Source organism: Pan paniscus, chromosome 10 (genome assembly GCF_029289425.2).
Source record: "Pan paniscus chromosome 10, NHGRI_mPanPan1-v2.0_pri, whole genome shotgun sequence".
Lineage (NCBI taxonomy): Eukaryota > Metazoa > Chordata > Mammalia > Primates > Hominidae > Pan > Pan paniscus.
In genome coordinates, this window is record NC_073259.2 from 116,023,542 (window position 1) to 116,044,840 (window position 21,299).

Below are 21,299 nucleotides of genomic sequence, written 5' to 3' on the forward strand. Positions count from 1 at the left end.
GTGGATTTTTGATCCCGACTGCACATTAGAATCACTGGGAAGGGGCCCTGAGTCACCTCAGACCAACTTAGTCAGAATCTCTAGGATGGGGTCTAGGCATCAACATTTTTTAAAGCTCCCCAAATTATTATTATTATTATTATTATTATTATTATTATTATTATTATTTGAGACAGGGTCTCCCTCTGTCACCCAGGCTGGAGTGCAGTGGTGCAATCACGGCTCACTGCAGCCTTGATCTCCTGGACTGAAGCAATCCTCTTGCCTCAGCCTCTTGAGTAGCTGAGACTATAGCACAACCACACCTGGCTAATTTCTAAGTTTTAGTAGAAATAAGGTCTTACTATGTTGCCCAGGCTGGTCTCAGACTCCTGGCATCAAGCAATACTCCTGCCTCAGCCTCCTACAATGTTAGGATTACAGGCAGGAGCCACCACACATCCGGCCTCCCCAAGTGATTCTGATATGCAGTTGATATATTGGTCAGCCACTGCTACAATAATGCTATGAAATGAATAACTCTGAAATCTCAGTGGCTTACAATAACAAACATTTTTCTACTCTTTTATCTGCAGATGGGCTAGGGTTTGTTTAGTCAGGCTTTGCTCCAGGCAGCGTATGTCCGCTCTGTTTCTCATCCTGAGACCAGGAGCTCTGTGGGAAATGCCCTTATTATGGTGCTGATGGCAGGAGTGTTAGAGATTGGAAACATGTGCCACCTCTCAAAGTTCAGCTTAGAACTGGCCTCTTATCACTTCCTCTTACATTACATTGGCCAAGGCAAGTCACATGACTAAGTTCAACAACAGCAGAGCAAGGAAGTAGACTCTACTCACAATGGGAAACACTGCCAAGTCACATGGCAAAGAACTCAGATGGATGAGTCTGTTGAGAGCGGATATAGGGGTGGGAACAGTAACCCAGTTTACTGTGGCTGATAACTATGGATGCTAGGAAAAGCACTTCACAAGGTACCTGGCCAGAGTGGAGGCTCAATAAACATCATGTACTCCCCTAGAGCATACACTCTCACAACTTCCTCTGAGGCTCTTGGATGGGAGTGATTCTCCTTCCGTGACTAGTTCCAGGGATGAGGCGCTTTCCCTCACTGGCGTGAAGTCCGTCTCCAGGAGGAGAGGAGCTCGCCATAATGCACCAAGTGCTTTGAGTTCCTGGGAAGAGAGATCCCTATTGGAGGCTGCAAGAACTATGATTATCTACTTAAATATCCATTTTCCCATCCACCACTCACAAAGTGCTCTATTTCTTTGCACACTCTCCGTAATATAGCAGCGGAGGGAGAATTCATTAAGGCAAATTGTGAGGATAGCTTTCAAAAAAAAATTCATTGCTCTGTTTTATGCAGTACATAGTTCCCTGTTTAATGAGAACTCGGCAACTCCATTTTCCTTAAGGGTTTAATAAAAGTATAATTTAAAAAATTAAGACAGACGGGGAAAGTGCCGAGAGAAGCTATTTTCCCCATTAACTTGCAGAGTAGACCTTCTTGATACTGCAAGATGGGTGGGGAGAAGAAAAACTCCAGGAGTTATCAAGAGTTCTTTAAGGTTACATAAAACTCCGGCCGGGGTTTATGTCGCCTAGGGATTCTTGCTGAACAGATAGGAATTAGATTTATTGGTTGAGTAATGGGGCTGTTACTAGCTGGCAGTTTAATTAATGCTGATATAGGAGCTTTGCTTTCTCTTAGAATTTGAACTACAGAGCACTGGAGGAGGAGACATTTACATTTTTAAAATTTTCTGAATATTCTTGATTGCCTTTGGATGATAGAGGGAGGGATATTATTGGTGTGGCAATGGCCAATGTCCAGGTGATTCTCAGCTCTCTGCATGTAGTATGTCAGGGGAAAATTGTTAACCACAATTTGGTTTCCTTCCATCCTGCTGCTGATACTGGCTTCTTGAAGCAGGGAAGAACCTGAGAGAGAGTCATTTTAATAATAATGTTATTAAAGAAGCTAAGAATTAGTATTGCTCACATTTTTGAGTGCTTATTTTATTAATTTTCACTGGGAAGCTGGTGTTATCATTATTAGGAAACCAAGGCTCAGTCACACAGACAAAAAATACGGAGCTGGGATTTGAACACTGTGTCCACGTCTTAAATTCTGTGCTGCCCCGTCCTATATGACAAATGGTCCAACCGAGGCTCAAAGAAGTGGGGTAAAATTCTCAAGCCTGAATAGCAAGTGAATGCAGAGTGGGAACTAGATCTCTACCTAGCAGCTTTCCCTGGTACAACCCTTGAATTTAATATGGGGATTCTGATGCACTGTGATATTAGTCTGCATGACTCTCATTGAGAAATATAAATATGCTCTCCTTCCTCATCTAGAACACAGTAAGCAGAACTCACATTGATGGAGGGTTTACTATGTTGCAGGCACTCTGCTGAGTGCTTTGTGTTCATTATTACATTTAATCCTCACAATAAAGGATAGGAGGAAGGTATGTTACTACTTCCCCCTTAGAGATGAAGAATTTGAGGCTCTGAGAGGTCAAATGACTTGCCCAAAGTCACAAATCAGGAAATGGTCCAGACGAGATTCTGACCCAGATCTGTCTGAAACTCCCCAGTCTTTGCACTGGCCCCCAAGAAAACATTGCTTGGGTTTTCCACTACTTCATTTTACCAGTGTTCCAGGCTGGCTTCATCCATGATCACTGGGAGTTGACTAATGCAATTCAGACTGACACTTTTGGGAATTAGTTTTAGCAACTTCCCATGCAAATCCTTCTTCTCAAAAGATCAGAAGGGGTCTGCTTTCCTTCCCTGCATTCCCTTGTTGGCATGTGGTTTTACGGCCTCCCTGATGTGCTGTGTTATAAATCAGGAGGCTCTTCTCTTGGACCTTGAAGAGATGAATGGGTCTTTGAGTATGGAGTAAGTGGGTCAGCAGTTTGGGAAACACGCTCTTCTCTGTCTCTCTTGGGCTGCCATTTATTACATGATCCTTAAGAGAACCACATTCCTTTCCAACCAAGAAAATGTATATGGTTTTCCTCTATGTTTGATTCAAAAGTAGTTAAAATTTTTTTCTTGACCATGTTGTTAAAGACATTTGAGTTGATGACTAAAGGTAGATAATATCCAGAGAATGGAGAGAATGATTCCTAAATTTATGTTCATATTATCAGGGTTGGTAACTGGCTTTAAGTATGTTAAGTTGCTTTTTGCATTGACCAAAGAAAGTAAGTTTTGATTTTGCAGGGATGTTTGGATTTCCCATTTAGGACCAGCAGAAGTGATTTTACACCACACAGATCCCTGCTCTCCATGTCCTCATCCATGCGAGACATCACTAATAGATCATGACACTATTCCCTGCTCAGACCAGTTGTGATATTAAAATCCTTCCCAGTAGAGGGCTTCAGGCAGCCACTGCCACTGATCAAAATTGGATTATTTTGACTGGTCAAGTTTGACTGGATGTTATTTTATATCCTTTTTGAGTTTTCCTGCCAGACGGCCTCAGCTACAGGCCAAACTGGGTTGAATTAAGATGCTAATCAAGGCATCGATGGGAAATTAAATGACGCTCAAATTCTTTTTATTATTATTATTATACTTTAAGTTTTAGGGTACATGTGCACAACGTGCAGGTTTGTTACATATGTATACATGTGCCATGTTGGTGTGCTGCACCCATTAACTCGTCATTTAGCATTAGGCATATCTCCTAATGCTATCCTTCCCCCCTCCCCCTACCCCACAACAGTCTGCAGGGTGTGATGTTCCCCTTCCTGTGTCCATGTGTTCTCATTGTTCAATTCCCACCTATGAGTGAGAACATGCGGTGTTTGGTTTTTTATTCTTGCGACAGTTTGCTGAGAATGATGGTTTCCAGCTTCATCCATGTCCCTACAAAGGACATGAACTCATCATTTTTTATGGCTGCATAGTATTCCATGGTGCATATGTGCCACATTTTCTTAATCCAGTCTATCATTGTTGGACATTTGGGTTGGTTCCAAGTCTTTGCTATTGTGAATAGTGCTGCAATAAACATACGTGTGCATATGTCTTTATAGCAGCATGATTTATAATCCTTTGGGTATATACCCAGTAATGGGATGGCTGGGTCAAATGGTATTTCTAGTTCTAGACCCCTGAGGAATCACCACATTGGCTTCCACAATGGTTGAACTAGTTTACAGTCCCACCAACAGTGTAAAAGTGTTCCTATTTCTCCACATCCTCTCCAGCACCTGTTGTTTCCTGACTTTTTAATGATCACCATTCTAACTGGTGTGAGATGGTATCTCATTGTGGTTTTGATTTGTATTTCCCTGATGGCCAGTGATGGTGAGCATTTTTTCATGTGTTTTTTGGCTGCATAAATGTCTTCTTTTGAGAAGTGTCTGTTCATATCCTTCACCCACTTTTTGATGGGGTTGTTTGTTTTTTTCTTGTAAATTTGTTTGAGTTCTTTGTAGATTCTGGATATTAGCCCTTTGTCAGATGAGTAGGTTGCAAAAATTGTCTCCCATTCTGTAGGTTGCCTGTTCACTCTGATGGTAGTTTCTTTTGCTGTGCAGAAGCTCTTTAGTTTAATTAGATCCCATTTTTCAATTTTGGCTTTTGTTGTCATTGCTTTTGGTGTTTTAGACATGAAGTGCTTGCCCATGCCTATGTCCTGAATGATATTGCCTAGGTTTTCTTCTAGGGTTTTTATGGTTTTAGGTCTAACATGTAAGTCTTTAATCCATCTGGAATTAATTTTTGTATAAGGTGTAAGGAAGAGATCCAGTTTCAGCTTTCTACATATGGCCAGCCAGTTTTCCCAGCACCATTTATTAAATAGGGAATCCTTTCCCCATCGCTTGTTTTTGTCAAATTCTTAAATAATTAGAAATGAAGGCTTAGAAAAGTGACTCATTGACGATCACATAGCCAATAAGCCAGGGAAGAAGTTTAATAGATTTGGGAGTAAGATAGACCCAGGTTCAAGTCCTGTCTATACCACTTCCTAATTTAGTGATGTTGGGAAAATCACTTCAACTCCCCAAGCCTCAGTTTTCTCATCTGTAAAATGAGAGTATAATCTACTGACCTTGTTGAGCTATGGTGAGAATTAAACAAGATAATGCATACGAAATGCCTAGGGGAGGGCACGGTAGGCAGAAGAAGTACCTAATAAATATCAGAAGTTACTTTACCGGTGTTCTTAAAAGTATCTTGTGAAAAAAAAGCTTAATATACATTATTACAAGATCTGAAAACTTTGTGAAGTGGGTACCACTATCCTCATTTACAGATAATGAAATGGAGGCTCAGAGAAATAATATGGCTTTCCTAACATTATAAAGTGAAATAGCAGAACAAGAATTCAAATCCCAGATCTGGCAAGGCACAAGTTTTTATCTGCTTAGCCTTGTTTAGGTATCCTCATTTCCATGAAACTTACTCTGACCATCCTTTATACATTTCTTTCCTTTTCCTTTCTCTCTCTTTCTTTCTTTCTTTCTTTTTTTTTTTTTTTTTTTTTTGAAATAGAGTCTTGCTCTGTCACACAGACTGGAGTGCAGTGGTGCAATTTTGGCTCGCTGCAACCTCTGCCTCCTGGGTTGAAGCCATCCTCTCACCTCAGCCTCCCAAGTAGCTGGGAATACAGGTTCAAACCATTATGCCTGGCTAATCTTTGTATTTTTTGTAGAGATGAGGTTTCATGATGTTGCCCAGGCTGGTCTCAAACTCTTGAGCTCAAGCAATCTGCCCGCCCTGACCTCCCAAAGTGCTGCAATTACAATCATGGGCCACCGTGCCTGGCCATCCTTTATAAATTTCAACACCTCTCTCTGCATGACTATTTTCCCTTACTCTTCTTTATTTTTCTCTCCAAAGCACTTTTTAACTGTCCACCATACTATCTTACTAAATAATTTACTTATTTATTATGCATATATTTTACTCTCTGTCTCTCTCCTACTTGATCATAAATCCCACAGGGTAGGGAATTTTATTTTGTTAACTGCTACATTCACTGATCCTAGTACAGAGCCCAACACACAGTAATAAATATTTGTTGAATAAATGGATGAAGTATACCTGGCTCAAAAGCTTCCATTGTACCACACCATGTCCTAAATAATTTATAATCAGAACTATCATTAGTTGAATGCCTACCATATTTTGGGCATCATGGAGGCATCAAAAATATATTGTTGCAAAGTTTGACCATAACCTTTCATGGAAGAGATAATTTTCTAGGCTTTGCAGTAGAGGAAACTAACAATCAGCATGGTTATGTGATTTGGTTTCATCAGACAGCTATTAAAGAGCAAATGAGGAGCCAGGTCTAGGTCAGCTGGTCAGCAAGACCTGTTCTCCTTCCCTGGCTCACATACTGTAGGAGACTTGCTTCACTCACAGGGAAAAGGAATGTTCCTCAACACCTGTAAGTGTATGTAAGTATGAATAAATTATATGCAGGTACCACTCTAATAAAGTAATATGGGTTGTACTAGTTTTCTAGGGCTGCAGTGACAAAGTGCCACAAACTGGGTGGTTTAAAAACAGAAATCTAGGCCAGACACTGTGCCTCATGCCTGTAATACCAACACTTTGGGAGGTTGAGGCAGGAGGACTGTGTGAGCTCAGGAGTTCGAGACCAGCCTGGGCAACATAGGGAGACGTTGTCTACTACTAAATTAACAAAACAAAACCAGAAATTTATTGTCTCACAATTCTGGAGGTTAGAAATACAAAATCAAGGTGTTAGCAGGGCTAGTTTCTTCCAAGGTCTGTGAGGGAAGGGTCTGCTCCGGGACCTTTTCCTTGGCTTGCAGATAGCCGTCTTCTCTCCATGTCTTGTCCCACTGTCTTCTCTGTATGCCTGTTTGCCTTCAAGTTTTCTTTTTTTTGTAAAGACACTAGTCATACTGGATATGGGGCCCACTCTACACCAGTATAACCTCATCTTAACTAATTATATCTGCAATGACCCTATTTCTAAATAAGATCATATTCTGAGGTACTGGGAGTAAGGACTTCAACATATAAATTTTGGGGAAGGCATAATTCAACCCATAACACAGATATTTTATATATAAAATTATATATATATGTATATATATAAAATTTTAAAATGATAAGATAGAAAGATTCTAGTATTTTTTTCCTGGTGAATTAAAAAGTTAGCTTTATTGAGACATCATTCCCATACTATACAATTCACCTATTTAAAGTGTACATTTCAATTATTTTTAGTATATTTACACAGTTGTGCTACCATTACAAGAATCAATTTTAGAACATTCTTATCACCCCATAAAGAAACCCCATGCTGTTAACAGTCACTCCCCAACTTCCTCCATCCCCTGACAACCACTAATCTACTTTCTGTCTCTATAGATTTGCCCGTTCGGAATATTTTGTATAAATGGAATCTTATAATATGCAGTCTTTTGTCTGCTTTCTTTCGCTTAGCATAATATTTTCAAGGTTCATCCATGTTGTAGCATGTATCAGTTCTTCATTCCTTTTGATGGCTGAATAATATTCCATTGCATGGACATACCACATTTTATTTATTTGTTAATCAGTTAATAAGTACTTGGATTATTCCCACTTTTTGATATTATGAATGGTGCTGTTATGATTATTTGTGCACAGGTTTTTATGTGGACATATGTTTTTATTTCACTTGGTAAAATAACTGTAAGTGTAGTTGTTAAGTGATACAGTCACTGTACATTTAACCTTTGGAAGTAAAGTACCTTCTGGACTAGCTGCCCCATTTTACATTTCTACCAACAATGTATAAGGGTTTTAATATATCCGTGTCCTCCCCAACACTTATTATTACCTGCCTTTTAAATTAAAGCCACTCTTGTATGTGTAAATTGTGTCCTAGTATGGTTTTAATTTGCATTTCCCTGATGACTAACAATGTTGACCATAATTTCATGTGCTTATTTCATATCTTCTTTGGAGAAATGTCTATTCAGATCCTTTGCCTGTTTTTAATTGGCTTATTTACCTTTTCATTATTGAATTCTAAGAGTTCTTTACATATTTTGGAAGTAAGTCCCTTAACAGATACAAGATTTGCAAATATTTTTCTCCTATTCTGTGGTTTGTCTTTTCAGTTTCTTGACGGCATTCTTTAAAGCAAAAATATTTTAATTTTGATAAAGTCCAATTAATTTACATTTTTTGTAACTTCTGCTTTGGTATTGAATTTAAGACATCAAATCTGAGGTTGTGAAGATTGTTTTCTTCTAATAATTGTATAGTTTTAGCCCTTATGTCTAGATCTGTAAAACATTTTGAGTTAGCTTTTGTGTTTAGTGTGCTGTAGGGGATCAATTTCATTCTTTTGCATGTGAATATCCATTTGTCTCAGCACTATTTGTAGAAAATATTATTGTTTTTTCATTGAATGGCCTTGGCACTCATGTCAAAAATCAATCAGCCATTTTCAAGTACACAATACATTAACTATAGTCACCATTATGATGCAGGACAAGTGAGCCCCAAAATTGGGGCTTAGCCCAGGAAGGTTTTTGGCTTTGCCCAGGCGAGAATTCAAGGGTGAGCTGGTGGTGTTGGATGGCAACTTTTATTAAAGCAACAGTGCACAGCAGCAGCAGAGGGACTGCTCCTTGTGGAGCAGGGTTACCCCATAGGCAGTGTGCCCAGAGCAGCAACTCAGAGGCAGGTCTGCAGTCACATTTACACCCATTTTAATTATATGCAAATTAAGGGGTGGATTATGCAGAAATTTCTAGAAAATGAGTGGTATCTTCCTGATTGCTGGGTTGTTGCCATGGACAGGGGTGATAACTTCCAGGTGCTGCCCTGGCAATGGTAAACTGACATGGCACTGGTGGGCATGTCTTATGGAGAGGTGCTTTTTTTTTTTTGAGACAGGTTCTCACTATGTTGTCCAGGCTGGAGTGTAATGGTGTGAACTCGGCTCACTTGAGCCTCCACTTCCCAGGCTCAAGCAATCCTCCCATCTCAGCCTCCTGAGTAGCTAGGACTACAGGTGTGCACCACCACACCTGGCTAATTTTTGTATTTTTTTCTAGAGATGGGTTTTCGCTATGTTTCCCTGGCTGGTCTCAAACTCCTGGGCTCAAGTAATCCGCCTGCCTTGCCCTCCCAAAGTGCTGGGATTACAGACGTGAGCCACTGTGCCCCGCCTGGAGAGATACTTTCACTTCTTCCCTGTTTCAGCTAGTCTTCAGTATGATCCAGAGTCCAAGCTCCACCTCCAGAGTCAGTTGAGTCCCGCCTCCCACCTCAATTATGTACAATAAATCTCTTGAACTTATTCCAATCAATTAATCAATCAGTAAACAATCACTTGGCCAAAATATAAGGTTTATTTCTGGATTCTCAATTTTATTCCATTGATCTATATGCCTATATTCTACTACTACCCTGTCTCGGTTTCTGTAGCTTTGTAGTAAGTTTTAATTGGAACTTGTGAGTCCTCCAATATTGTTCTTTTTTAAGATCATTCTCCCTATTCTGATTTCCTTGCATTTCCATATGAAACTTAGTATCAGCCTGCCAATTTCTGCAAGGAAAAAAAGCCAGTTGATATTTTGATAGGTATTGCATTGAATCTGTAAATCAATTTGAGGATTATTGCCTTCTTAAAAATCATAAATCAACATGAGATCTTTCTATTTATTTAGGTTCTCTTTAGTTTCTTTCAACAATATCTTACAGTTAATGGACTGTCTTTTGCATCCTGGGGTACAGGCTACCTGCTTTGATCATCTCTGGTTCAGGGATTTAGGCACATTCATGAGGCTAATTCTATTACTTGCTGTACAATATTTTCTTTAGCCACCCTTTACTTGACAGCAACTAAGATGGCTCTCAGTGTGACTCTTGGCAGGTAGGAGGATGAGCTGGACCTTCTGCTGAGTGTGCTATATTTCTTATCCATCACTACTGATGATGATGATGATTAGATGAGTACTATGCTAAGTGTTTGTTTTTGTTTTTTTAATCCAGGATCTCATTTTATCTTCAAAACATCCCAGTGAGGTAGGAATGATTACTTCTGTTTTGCAGATGGAAAAATTGAGCTTCAGGGAAGCACATATCTAAAAAAGGAGCAGAGCATGTAGTTGAACCAGGTGTCTTGACATCCAACTCTGGCCACTTCCAGGCCACCCCACTCTGCCATCTCCCAGGTGGGTGTCAAATTTTGCCAATGAACTGTCTTTCCATTCTCTTTCAGTTGTACCGAAGACATAATAGTTACAGAGTACAGGGCATATAACTTGGCCCTGACTTGCTAGAGTCTCCTCTTCAAATTACCAAAACAGAAGCTGGTTGTATTCTCAGCAGCTGCTTCTGATTTCCATTCTTGGACCAAAATTTTTGTTCGAGAACCAGAAACTTGTTCGACTCATAAAACTCATCAGACCTCATGGGAGGATTGGACTATATGTATGTTCCAGGATGGAGCCCACCAGAATTACTGAAACAGAATCCCTGGGGTGAGTAGGAGTTAAAGGGAGCCTAGGATTTTGAATTTTAATAAGAACCTCAGGTAGTTTATGATCCAGCTAATCTGGAAAACATGAGTAATGGAACCCATCCACCCATCCATCATTTTATTCCTTCATCCATCCATCCATCTCCTCATCTTTAAGACTGGGATAGTACTAGTACCCAGCTTATATGGTACATAAGTCAAATGAAGATATATGTAGGACATGCTTAAGAGTGCCTGGTATGTTGTGAGAGCTGATTAAGACTTACACGTGGGCATCTCCTATGGTCCTGGCTTTTTTCTGGTTATTAAAGACACATTAGAAACAGGCAAGGCCTTGTCCTTCTGGTGATGACCATCTAGCTGGAATGAGGACAAATTTGGGCATCAGATCAAACTGGGTTCAACTCTTGCCTCTGCCACCAGCACTGAACATGGACACACCACTGTACTTCCCTGGATCCATTTTATCAAATGTAAAGTGAGAATAATGATAGAGTTATTATTTAATAATAATCAGAATTAAATAACATAATATATATAAACTGCTTCACTACATATTAAGAGATACTTTATTTATTTTTCCTTCTTCACTGATAACTTTAAAAAAGTAGGTAATAGTAGTAGTAATAATGATGTCTGCCATGGATTGAATACTTACTATGTGCCAAGTGCTTTACATTCATTCTCAATTGATACGAAGAAGAATAAGAAAGTAAGTACTTACATGGGGCTTATCACACATCAGGCATTGTTCTAAGCACCTTATGATATTAATTAACTCATTGCATGATCACAACTACCTTATGAAGTAGGGATAATTACTATCCCTATTTTATAATAAAGGAGGCTGAGGCTCAGAGAGGCACAGCAAATTGCCTAAGGTCGCACAGCTAGTAAGTGGCAGAGCTGGGATTTAAATCCATATCTCTTTTTAATCTGGGGATGTTAATGTTTAACTGCCATGTTATGTGGCTTCCCACAGAAAGGTGGCTAAACACCCACAGGAAATTGGTGGAAAGGATTCCAAACTAATTGAGGGCTTCAATCACCACACCTGCAAATTGAAGCACGTTCCATGGAGCCCCTGTGGAAATTCTCTTGTGACAAAAAGATATGTCCAGACTTACCTAATTTCCCCTCAACTTTGCACAGAGCCAGCGTTGCCAAGTTCTCCTGCCATGCAGGAATCTAGAGAGCCCCTTGGAGGGATTTAATTTCCCTAATCTCGCCAAGCACAAGGAGAGTGTGGGAGACATGAAAGGCACCAGTTATTTATTTCATGAATAGATAACGGCAAGCCATTTAGAGGGAGCAGTGGCAGGAAGATGAAAAAGCTATTAATGCAGTCGGAAGCTCATTTCTTTCAGAGTGGTCAGCAGCAGCGGAGAGGACAAAAATGAGAAAATATTGCAATGGCTGCTCAAGACAACACAAATTATTCAGGAGATATTAAAGTGCATTGTTCACCATCGTAAACATTTTTTTAAATGTTTATGAGCTCTGTTCAAAGGCATCTTGATGGATGAAACCCAATAACTTTTATGGGGGGTGTGCATGTACAAGTGTGTGTGTGTGTGTGTGTACTTGCATTTCTTTTGTTCTAGTTTCCTAGCATTCTTTGTAAATCCTTTCTTTGAGCTGATCCACTCAGCAGTGGATAGACTGGGTCTACATAATGTAAAGAAGTCCGTGCTCCCTAGTTCCCTGAGCAGTTGTCCTGTTCTTGGTGTCCGCTGTGCTGCAGATGAGGCTCTGGGAAGCTGGGAGCTGATTTGAAGCAGACTAATAGAAGCAAAAAAAAAAAAAAAAATTGCTCTGATTCTGGGAGGAGTGAAATGAGGCAGAGTGTAGAGATGAGATGTGGCAGTATTTCCTTGCATGTGTTGGGAATTGTATGTCCCTATCCAAAGCGGGGCCTACCAGGACAAGATTTGGGGAATACTTGCACCACCGAGCCCTGTGAGAGATTCATAATGTATGGGATCTTGTTTGAGGCTGTGTGATTCTTGAAGAAAAATGATCCCTTTAACATAGCTTAGTCCACTTTTTCCAATCGTTGACCATAGCGCAGCACCTGTAAAACTCTAATTCCATAGAGAATTCTTTCTGAAACACTACAACTTTTTTTAAGTTAAAAAAATTGAGCAAAGCTGCTAAGCATGGCAATTAAGCCATGCTATCATTTCCATACACAATTATCAGCTCAATTATTTTGAATAAAATGACTTGTCAATTCAGGTTAAATAACTGACCGAATTAGACAACTTACTGGTTTGATAGCTTTTTTCCCCCCTACTTGAATTGGTTTACTTTTGATTTGGGACTCAGGCATATAACCAACTGAATTGTTAAGGGTGGATTAATTTTTGAATCCATTAACCAGCTTTGTAGACTGGTTGAAAACACCAGTATGGGAGTCCAATGCACCAGGGTTAAATCCTGGCACTTTCACTTTCTAGAGGTGTGACTTTGGGAAAGTTACTAAACCTCTCTATTGAAGCTTCAGTTTCCTCATCTGTAAAATAACCAATAATAATTAGACTTGTTTGATTGGATTGTGGGGTCTCATGGAAGTAATTCAGATAAAAAGCTTAGCATGGGGTTGGCACATAATGAGTTTTCAGTAAGTGTTGGTTATCATCATCATAATTATTATTGTCATCATAATTAGAAGGAAGGGGCTGAGGATAGCAGGTGAACTGTAAGTTTTTCTTTCAGTCTCAGGAATGCTTGAGGAAAGTTGGACTCTTGGTGGTATCAATAAAAGGAATGTATCCATTAGAGATAAATGATGGTCTTGCTGGGATGGCTATCTGCTCATCACTGACCCAGAGGTGTCCTGAGCACACTTTGTTGTCGCGTTCTTATTTGTTGGGTGTAATTACAGGTAATGTAATTATGGGATGCAGGTGCACCGAAAAATGGGAGCATGACATGCACCCTTCCCATTTTCTATAGAATGTCCTAGATTCTATGTCATTAGCAAGATATTCAAGCTGAGGGACTTGAGATCCTGCAGCTTCCCTGCGCTGAAGTGACCCACAGTCACACCAGTACCCATCCCTAAAGACCAAAATGGTGACTAGGGCGTTGGACACTGGGTCTGGGTGTCCATGTCCTTTATGATACTGTTAGGCTAACGTGCTACACTGCTTCTTATTCCATATTCCTTTTTTCTTTTTCTTTCTTTTTTTGAGACAGGATGTTGTTCTATAGACCAAGCCAGAGTGCAGTGGCATGATCATGGCTCACTGTAGCCTCAACCTCCTGAACTGAAGTGATCCTCCTGCCACAGCTTCCCTAGTAAGTGGGACTACAGGTGTGCACCACTATACCCAGCTTATTTTTTTAAAGTTTTTATAGAGATGGGGTCTCAGTTTTTTGCCCAGGCTGCTCTTAAACTCCTGGGCTTTTAAAATGAAGCAAAACTCATGCCTGGTAAGCCTATCGTATCTTGTGAGTTTCAGTGACAATTCAAACCTGAAACTTGCTCCAGTGGCTTTGAAAGTATTATGTGATCTGCAGTTAAAAATATCTGGACTTGACTTAGCATTGTAATTTATCCACTGCGTAACTTTAAGCAAGTTACTTAATCTCCCTAAACCTCAGGTTCCTCTTCTGTAAAATGGGAATAAAAATACACACCTCATAGAGCTGTGACTAATTAAACGAGATAATATATGGCAATGCCCAGAACAATGTCTGGCTCAAAAACAGAACAACGATTATATAAAATGCCCACATAATGCTCTGAGCTGAGTCTGGCCAAGGAGATTTTCTGCAGGCTTCTCTTCTGCTCATCAGGGACCATCCTGAGCCAGGCATCACATCTCCAGTTAGTTATAAAGTTGCCCCCTGCCTGGCATTTAGCCTTCTCTAGACATTGACTTGGGGTGTTTTAATCTACAAATACAGCATGAGTTCTGTGAGGCCAGAACATCTAATTCATGTCTAGTTCCCTCCCCTAGCCTTTGGCAAAATACTGTAAATATCTACATTATTTTATGGCTGAAGTGTAGGACACATGTTAGAGTGCTGAGGACATTAAACCTGGACTGGTTTGATGATGTCATGTAGTAAAGGCCAAGCTAATGAGTTTGAACTCTATCTTATAGGCAGTGGGGTGCCATGGAAGGCTTTTGAGCAGGCAAGTGCTAGGATAGGATTCATACAATATTAATAATAATGATGATGTTAATAATGGCAATGGTGCTGATGATGAGAAAATTTGAGCTTCTCCTTTGTACCAAGAACTGTGCTAAATGTTTTACATGTATCTTGACACTTACTCCTGAAAATGACTCTATGAGCTTAGAATATTGGATAATTGGCTGTGTGCTGGGCAGATTGAGGGCAGAATGACTGGAGTCTTTTGAGACTTGATATAGGCTTCCATTAAGGAAGGACAGTGAAAATGGAATTGACAAGTCCTCAAACACATAATGCACATTTGTCAATTTTACTGGTCAGCCAAATATTCCCTTAGTTCAGTAAAATGTTCAACCGAATCAATTTAATCCTTTATGTCAGAACAGCCAAAGTAGTCATGGCTTGTATAGAAAGAACCTTATTAGGTTTAAAGGGATGTTGTGACTCATTTGCAGCTAGGTCATAATGTCCCCCAAGAGGATATTCTAGGGAATGTCTGTGGCAGAGGTTTTCATGGTCTAATGCATGAAGTCGCTGATTTGGGGCAATTTTCTTTTAGCTAGAGGCTGTGCTCTCCTGACTTGAGACTTTCCTATCTCTTTAGTGAAAAGCTCTTCTGGGACTATTCTGAGAATTCTGATTGGCCACTGGTTATGTTGTTTGTCTTTCACAATTCCATTCTGCATGTTGCCACTATTCCCTCACTTACTTAAGTCACAAACTAGTGTCATCCTAGCAGCCCTCTCTGTCCAGTTTTGTTAATCACCAAGCTTGCCAAAATGAATTCCCCAAGAGCTCTTACGTCCATTCCCATCTCCCCATCCCCTTTGCCACCTTCATCCAGGGCACCATTATTACTCATCCCAGGACTGAAACAGCCTCCTAACTGGTCTTCCTGCTCCCAGTCTTGCCTCTCCAATCTGTTCTTCACATTGCAGCTGGAATGTTGTTTACAATATTCAAATCTGATATGTCATTCTCTTGCTTCAGAACCCAAACCCCGTGTCCTGTCAGTTTAAGAGTGTCCAGGCACTCTCAAACTCTTTCGGGGAATCTAGTTCTTAACCTGACGCTGAGAAGCCACAGTAGGTGACCCCATTTCCCCTGCCGCTCACTCCCTTTTTCATGCCCCCATCAGCAGGGGGATGGGGGAGCTGGTAAATGAGTGCCGTATTTCCCTGGGAGGTTCCTCCAGGGCTGTATCTGCAGTTTCAGTGGAGATTGATGAACTTTCAAATGATGAGATTTCTGGGGGCATTTATTGACATATAAATCAAAATCCAATTTTTGTGAAAGAAAATCCCAGCTGGTTTACATGGCAGGATTATGAAACAGTTTTTGCTTTGTGCACAGCCTCCTGTATGATGTAAAATGATTTTATCTTCCACAAAGGAAGCCTGGCTTTTTTACTTCTGCTGGCATTTTCCTGGGTTAATCCTGGCACTGGGTTCAGTTTGAATATTTCCCATATGATTGGCATCCTGAGACTGCCAACTTATGAGGAGAGGAAGAGAAGTGAAATTTATTGAGTGCCTACTATGTACCAGGCTTGTCCCTACAATATCCTATTTTGAGCTTCACAGCAATTAGTGGGGCCTTACTGTCAATCGTGTGGCCATCTTTCCATCTTCTTCCTAAGAAAGTGTGTTAATTACCTATCATTACATAACAAATTGACACATACTTAGCTGCTTCCACCAAACTCACACTTATTTCCTCACAGTTTCTGTGATCAAGTCTGGACACAGTTTAAGTAGGTTTTCTGCTTAGGGATTTCCAAGTTTTCAATCCAAGTCTTGGCCAAGGCTATGGTCTCATTTGAGCCTCAACCGGGGGAAGGATCTGCTTCCAAGCTCCCATGGCTGTTTTTAGTGGTCCATTCCTAGTGGGCTGTAGAACTGAGGACCTCAGTTTCTTGATGCTTCTTGGCCAGAAACCCCCAGTTCCTTGACACATGACCCTTCCCAACATAGTTGTCTACTTCTTCTGATCCAGTGGGAGAGAGAGAGTCTTCAAGCAGATAGATGTTACAATCTTATGTAACATTATCCCAGAAATGACATCATTCCACAATCTTTGTCATATTTGTCAGTTGGAAGCCAGACACAGGTCCCACCCACACTCAAGGGGAGGGGATCACACACAGCATGAGTACGATGAGGCGGGAATCATGGGGGCCACCCTAGAGTCTCTCTGCCACAGAAAGATTAGTACATTCAATGTCACTCAGCTACCAAGACTCAGGTTGTACCACTATGCTCTCCTGCCAACCGATTCCACAGACTGTGAAAGAACTGCCTGGGGGCTTTACCCTGAATGCTGATGCCAAAGTCATTTATTCATCCCTGGAGCTGCTGTGTTGATTTTAAACCTGAATCATTAAAACAGTGAGGGGAGGTGAAGCAATTCTTCAAAAGACAACTGGGGTATTGTTACCCTAAATGGAGAAGAGATCCTGAGTGTGTCCACTCCTGCTGGAAACAGGCCTCTAAAGGCAGAGATTCTGTGATGGAGACCAAGTGACCACAATGCACTGTGGCCTTTGGAAAAAGCACACATGGCTGCTCAGGGGTAAATGCCAAACACAGGCTCTTTCCTTCTGATCATCCTTCACAAAAGAGGTCCATGCCATCTGGCTTATTTAACGAAGTCTTGCTGCTCTGTTTTTATTTTCCCAGCAACACTCACAGCCACCAGTTTGATGTTTGGAGCTCTTCCAACTCTTGAATTCTGACCAAGACTTTTAAATCCTACATAGCTGTCATATGTAGTTGTATGGGTTGTGCACTGCATAACAGATGCCTGAGAGGGTGAATCATATGGAGACTTTGTTTGCAACAGCAATGAACACGCACATCATCCTTTCCCCTTCTTTTTGTGATAACACCCCAGTTTTGTTTTGTTTTGTTTTAGATGTCTTCTCCCTCCATTCTCTAGATTTTATACTACTCATTAAGCCAGGGAGTGTTTTCTGCCTGGGGGAAGAGTCACCTTTTTCCAATTCACATATACAGACCCATCTAGGCTTGCAGCAACCTTGATGACTATTTTCAGGATGGTGAGCCTTCTGCTGGAGTAGGTAGTGGCATAATCTGCCTAAGCTGACTTCGAGAGCAAGTGACTCACAGCTTCTAAAACCAACTGACAGCTACCCAATCACGGTGGAAATTCTGCTTTCAATACACTGCACCTAAACTCCTAAGTCCATATGTAGAATCATTAAGCTGAAGAACGTGCAGCTCCAGCTGTCATGTGCCTTTAAATAAGTCTTAAAATCGACAGCCAAGATTGGACTCAATGCTGATTTTCAGACATAAAGGCTGTGCTAGGGGGGTGAGTATTGAAAAGCCACATTAAAAAATATGCAATCAACACCAGCTGTGGTCCAATTAAATTCAATCGATGACAGGTGTTTATAGAGATGCACACGTACACTTTACCCAACAAATCACTTCCTTCGAAATGTGAAGTTTGGTAAACACAGCAATGGTTCTCATAGTGAGGTCCATGGACCATTCACACCAGAATGAAGTCCTTAATAAAAATGCAGATTTTCGGTCCCCACCTCAGACCTACGGAGTCCAAATATTTTAGGAGAGGGAGGTTCAAGAATCTGATTTCTAACCAGCACTATGCAAAACGAGGCACTATTTTAAGGCTTCCAGGAATACTGAGATATATTGCTCTTAACTCTCAAGCCAGAATAAACTGTTTTAATTGGATTAAGGTTTTGGTCTCCAAGAGAAACCTCTGGAGATGCCCTTAACAGAGTAAATCTCCTCCATTTTGGGCCTTTGAAACTTTATAAGAACGTATTCCTCTAAGACTTTGCTCCTGTCAGTTCGCCCAATTCCCTGACATCTCCAAATGACTGCATCAGGAACTTTAAAATTCACCATGTATCAAGACCTGGGGGGAACATTTAAAAGTGACACCTACTTGGGCCTCAGATTTGCAATCAGTTGATGCATCTATCTGGATATGTTTGGCCATAAATAATAGAAAACCTAACAGTGGTTGAAGTTGTAAGCACATTTACCTCCATTAAGAAGAGATCTGGCCGGGCTCAGTGGCCCACACCTGTAATCCCAGCACTTTGGGAGGCCACGAGGTCAGGAGTTTGAGACAAGCCTGGCCAACATGGTGAAACCCTGTCTCTAATAAAAATACAAAAATTAGCCAGGCATGGTGGTGCACACCTGTAATCCTGGCTACTTGGGAGGCTGAGGCAGGATAATTGCTTGAACCCAAGAGGCAGAGGATGCAGTGAGCTGAGATCATGCCACTGCACTCCAGCTTGGGTGACAGAGCAAGACTTCATCTCAGAAAAAAAAAATAAAAGAGAGAGAGAGATCTGTAGCAATCCCATTACTAGGGTGTACACTCAAAGGAAAACAGATCATTATACTAAAAAGACACATGAACTCATTCATCACCATGCTATTCACAATAGCAAAGACATGGAATCAACCTAGGTGCCCATCAGTGGTGGAGTGGATAAAGAAAATGTGCTACATATATACCACGGAATACTACATAATCATAAAAAAAGAATGAAATCATGTCCTTTGCAGCAATATGGAGGGAGCTGGAGGCCATAATTCTAAGTGAATTAATGCAGGAACACAAAATCAAATACTGCATGTTCTTACTTATAAGTAGGATATAAACACTGAGCACTCACAAACATACATGTGGGAATAATAGACACTGTAAGCTACTAGAGGTGGGCAGGAGGGAAGGGGTCATGGGTCAAAAAACTACCTATTGGGTACTATGTTCCCGACCCGAGTGCAGTATACCCATGTAACAAGCCTGCACATGTACTCCCTGTAACTAGAATAAAGGTTGAGAAAAAGAAGTGGGGAGGTTCCAGGATTCACTTGGGACTCAGGGCTGCAAGATGGCTCTATAATTCTTCTGCCACACCCCAGCCCCCTAACACATGGACGTGAGCTGACTGCAACAGCACCAAACCTCATGGCCTCCCACAACTGCTTTCAAAAGGTAGAAAGTAGGGGTTGAAGAAGCAACAGGGAGTTGGAAGCCATGGTGGTAAGACAGCTCTCTTGAGACCCTCTGTCTTTTGACCATGGAGCATCTAGAAAGCTTCACTCTATGTCTCACTGGCAGAACTGTGTCACATGACTCCCCTGGCTGCAAGGGAGTCTGAGAGAGTGAGGATCTATTGAAGAGAAATGTTTGGCTTACCAAACATGCTTTATCTTCTAGGGCATATCCAAACAAAATCGGGATTCTGCTAACATGCTTTATCTCTTAGGGCATATCCAAACAAAATTGGGATTCTGCTAGTAATAAGAAAGAGGGTATGCTCCAGATGAAATGGAGCAGGCCAAGCTCTCTAGGTGAGTCGAATAACACACCAGAGAAGGCAGAGAAACACAGGATTAAATGCCATTCATTACTCTTGGCCAAGGTCAGATTATCATCTCTTCCGTGAAGTCTGTACTAGATCGTTTAAGCTGGAAGTAACCTTTCTCTTTGCCATTCCCCTACCGTGGTAGGTCACAATTCTGACTGCATATTAGATTCACTTTTTTAAAAACCGCCAATGCTTTGGCCTTACCCAAGACTAGTTGAATCGGAGTCTTTAGGAATGAGGCCTGGAGCATTTGTTCTTGGAAATATCCTCAAGGGATTTGAATGTAAAGCAAGAATTGAGAGCCACTGTCCTAAAATATTCTATCTCATCTCTTTAAAAAAAAAATGGTTATACTAATTGGTAAAATTAGCTTATGCTGCAACAAGAAATGTCTCCTAAACTCCGTGGCTTAATACTCAGATATTTATTTCTTGCTTGTGCTACTTGGTAACATGGGTTGGCTGGTATCTGGTGCTTTGCTGATCTCTCAGTGCCTCAGCTGTCTGAATCTTTATTGCCGTGTGTGCTTCTACAATCACCTCAGCCACGGGAAGGGAAGGTTGACGTTGAGCACTGGTCACTAAGTTATTTCACTTGGAAGTGACGGATCACTTCTGTCACCATTTCGTTGGCCAAAGCAAGTCTTATGGCAACCTCTAACTTCAAGGAGATAGGGAAATGCAACTTTACCAGAAGGCTGGAAGGTAGAAAGCTGGAATTTTTCATGACCAGCACTAAGGACTATCAAAATAAAGTTCACGGGGCTGCGTGTGGTGGCTCACGCCTGTAATCCCAGTAGTTTTAGAGGCTGAGGTGGGAGGATCACTTGAGCTGAGGAGTTCGAGACCAGCTGGGGCAACATGGTGAAACCTTGTCTCTACAAAAAATACAAAAATTAGCCGGTTGTGGTGGTGTGCACCTGTAATCCCAGCTACTTGGGAAGCTGAGGCAGGAGGATCACCTGAGCCCTGGAGGTTGAGGATGCAGTGAGCTGTGATGGGGCCACTACACTGCAGTCTGAGCTACAGAGAGACCCTGTCTCAATAAATAAAGTTCATGAAGGTATTTTAAAGTTCATAGGTATTTTATGGCTCTTTCACAAAAATGTGCTAATATATAATAAATACAAAATCTAAAGAAAAACAAGTAATATGTACTAATTATGAAAATTCAATTGTGCAGAAATGTGGAAAATAAGAAATGTATTTTCTGTTTTCTGCTATTGCCCTCATCATCTGATTCTCCTTTTCTCAATGATTATGACTTCTCCCAGTGGTT